Raw genomic sequence first — 3,987 nt, 5'->3', positions numbered from 1 at the left:
CTTTGCTTTCACAAGCTCTTTATACCAAATGTAAACCTCACTGGCCTTCATTCCACAGTATGCAGGTAGAACAGAGAATGAATGCATACTCGGACCTCTGTGTGTGTAGCCACAGCTATGACTCGCACCTAATACATATTGTTCATTCTAGCACAACGGCTGCCTTTAGAAAGTGCATTCATAGGTAACATTTAAAAAAAATTATGTCATAAAAGTTTTAACATCTATGACATGTTATTCCACAGGATCTAAATTGAAAATATCTCAATGTATATTAACTATATTTTGAATGAAGAAAACATTCAACTTCCTTACCAAAATTAGCTTGTATAATTTAAAACTTCACAAATGGAAGAGTATAATATAGGAAAAAGTTAGCCTTATTTATTTGTTTGTTTATTCACAACACCTTTCCCAATAGAATCAAGGCAGTTTACATAGGCAGGCTGAACATAATTTTTCAATGAGTTTTTTTTTTTTTACAAGTATTATTCTATGAGAGAATCTTATAGACCCTCCATTTCTCTAGTTGTTTCCCTTTGTAGTGTAGTAGTCATCCTAGGGCACAAGCCAGGTCTACTCAGAAGTAAATCCTATTTTGTTCAATGGGGCTTACTCTCAGGAAAGTGTGGTTAGGATTGCAGCCCTAGTTGTCATCCTGGCTGCCAGCTCTTGAACTTTCTTAGCTCTTGCAGGTAGTTGTAACCAAGCTTCTGGCTGGCTTCTCAAAGATGTTAGCAGGTGGTGTTGTTTTTGGCAGTGGACTCTTCTGCACATACGTATCATTGGCCCTGGTTTTCCATCCAAATAACCAATTCTGCTTAGCTTTTTCAGACATGGAGACTGCTCAAACTCCAGATTGCACCATGGAATATCCCTAAATTCTCTCCACCTTAACCATGTATCTTAGAGGTGTTCTAATTCTATATTTCTACTGAAGATGTTGAGATGATTGAAAACTAAATTGTAAATGGACGTGCTGTATATACTTAAATTATATGCTTGGTGTATACAAAAATTGATGGCTCTGTCTCTAAATGATGAGTATTTCTTTGTTCCAAGATATATTTCACTGATCTAGGTGTTTCTTAATAAGATTTTACATGACTATAGGGGGAAAAATTGCAATTCTAGATAACACTGTGGCTGATATATATTTTTCCTGTAGCGAATGGATGAGCATAACATCAATTCTGAAACCTTTGTAATCATAAAGTACACCACTCACCTTGTTTTTATGGAGAGCTGTGCAACCTTTGCTGTTGCTGGGGGGATTGAAATCTGAGGCACAATGCACTGCATGTACTGTGAGACATTGCCATAAACATCAAAGGAGAGAAGGAGGAAAAAGCCTCATGCACGCAGTCTTCTTTTGTAGATGGCCTGCTGATTTTAATCTGTAGAATAGTCTATGGCTACTATAGATCTACAGAATAATGATATTATTTTGTAAATTCTCAATTTACTTTAAGGAGAAACATCTACAATGAGGCTAAAAAACAGCAACAGCCTGAACTGTGCTACAGAATGTTATGCCCACCAAATTGGGCCCTATTCTGTTGCAACAAATGGACTGTCTCTGTGTACCTGTCCTTCCTGATCCTTCTGTGAGCTCTTTTCAAAGTGTCATCTCATGCTTATTGTCAGCCTACTTTCTATTTACTCAAAATAAAAGAATTACTTGCATCTATATGTTGGAAGTGGCAGAAGTTGCAAGCCAAACACTGAACTTTCTGTTTCCCTCCACTTTTTCATTTCTATTAAAAATTCTCAGGGTGCAGGCAAAGTTTTTCCCTGTAATAAATCTGTTGTGTATGTTGATATGTAGGTGGGGGGGGGGAAGTGGATTAGGGCTACTGTCAGCAACTGTTACCCTGCACATGCCCGATCTTGTCTGATCTCGGAAGCTAAGCGGAGTCAGGCCTGGTTAGTACTTGGATGGGAGACCGCCTGGGAATACCGGGTGCTGTAGGCGTATACCATAGTCTTTTGAGACTGAAGGTTGCCAACCAACCTTTGCACAGTCCTTGGGAGTAACAGCCCAATCCTATGCTGGCCGCCATTCTGTGGTACAGTAGTGATGAAACAGCTGTTGCTGTATCTTGTGGGGCCAAGAAGGCAGCTGGAAGTCTCCTTGGGGTAGAAGGACATTGGTTCCCTTACCCAGCATTAGACCCCAGCAGCCCCTAGGGGTCTACTCAGATCTGTGCCAGCTATTTAGCTGGTGCAGAACTGAGATGCATGTAGGGCTTTGAGGCCCAGGAGGAGGGGTAAGATCTGGTGTCAGCCACTCTCCTGGGCCTGAACCGCCAGTGGCCCACCCTACCCCCACCCACTTCCCATCTTCCTCCTGCCCCAGAATGCTTTCCCACTGCTCAGCAGGATGCTCACTGATGGTGGCTCCCAGCGGTTGTCCCACCAGCATGGATGCCCAGGGCCAACTGGCCCTGGCCTCCCTGCTGGTGCTGTTCCTCTCTCAGCTGCAATAATGTGCCTTCCAGCACAGCTGTGACAGCCATTGCCAAGGCAGTGTGTCAGCAGCTGGCACTGCCTGGCACTAGGATAGGGCCCTAAGTCCCTTTGACCATAGTGGGACTGACTACAGAATAGGTATGCATGTATTGGCAACCTTCAGTCTCGAAAGACTATGGTATCGCGCTCTGAAAGGTGGTTCGGGCACAGCGTCTAGTGTGGCTGAAAAGGCCAATCCGGGAGTGACAATCCCTTCCACACCGGGAGCAAGTGCAGTCTGTCCCTGGTCTGTCTCCCTGGCTATGGGCCTTCCTTCTTTGCCTCTTAGCCTCAGACTGTTGGCAAAGTGTCTCTTCAAACTATGTATGCATAGGATGCATAGGATGCATAGGTATGCATAGGATTGCAGCATATAAGATATCCAGCCTATTAAGGCTGCAATCCTATACACACTAACCTGGGAGTAATTCCTATTAAACTCAGTAGGGCTTACTTCTGAGTAGACATGCATAGAATTGCACTGTAAGGGCTGAATTCTATCCAGAATTTTGAGTACTGATGTAGCCTTGCCAAAGGGGTGTGCACTGCGTCTTGCAGTGCAGAGGCAGTCATGGAGGACTCTTCAAATAAGGGAATGCCTGTACCCATATCTTGGGGCTGCACTGTGGTTGCACCAGAAAGTTGGATAGGATTGGGCCCTAAGTTACTTACATCACTGTGTATTAAACGGATCCACTTTGTGACATCTCTTCTGATTCGCCCTCCTACTTCAGCTCTTAAGGGCACCTTTTCCAGAATGGCCTGTGGCTGAGCACAAGGAATTGGATTGGGAACTTGTAACCAAGGAGCCCCAGTGTGTATATGAAGGGGAGGTGATGTCCCTGCAATTGTGAAATACTGTCCTCCTAATTCAATATTTGCTGCAAAATAGAGAGAAGCATAAGCATAATTGTTCCTAAGCAATTATTCAGCTAGGCCATTCATTTGTTTGCCAGGTAATTTGACCGTACAAGCAGTGGATAAAGCCTGAGATTTCAGTGTCCTTTAAAGAGGTGGCTATTTCAAAAAACAGACCATTCAGAGTCATCATATTTTATGTTTCTCATAATCGCATTTGATGTTTCTCATAATAAATTAGCAAATATTACATTATGAAATGTTTTCCGATCCTCTGATATTGATGCCACCTTTTTCTAAATTAAATTTTAAGGCACACTTCATTTCCATATCTGAAACAGTTTTACTTTTAGAGCATATTTGTTGAATGGTAACGTGCTGAGAGTGAAAAGGGTAAATTTCCTTGCCCCCTTCTCAAGCAGTGCAAATGCAGGGGGGTTCGGAATGGGGGTGGCAACGCTTGCTGCCAGTGGCTTGGTAAGTACCTGGGCATGGTGTCTGCTAGGGTGTTGATGTCATGTGTGGCAACCCTGGGGTTGTTGGCAGGGCTGACCTGCAGTGTGCAGCTGATGCACCAGGTACCATATGGGTGGGACTGTGTGAGCACTGTTGTGTCTA

At 43.4% G+C, this 3,987-nt stretch overlaps 1 pseudogene; it reads left to right on the top strand.

Moving 5' to 3' along the window:
- The first annotated feature begins 1,858 nt into the window (after positions 1–1,858).
- LOC136642687 (5S ribosomal RNA) lies at positions 1,859–1,975 on the top strand (annotated as a pseudogene).
- Positions 1,976–3,987: the final 2,012 nt, after the last annotated feature.

Source organism: Tiliqua scincoides, chromosome 2 (genome assembly GCF_035046505.1).
Source record: "Tiliqua scincoides isolate rTilSci1 chromosome 2, rTilSci1.hap2, whole genome shotgun sequence".
NCBI lineage: Eukaryota > Metazoa > Chordata > Lepidosauria > Squamata > Scincidae > Tiliqua > Tiliqua scincoides.
This window is presented reverse-complemented; position numbering and strand designations above follow the sequence as displayed.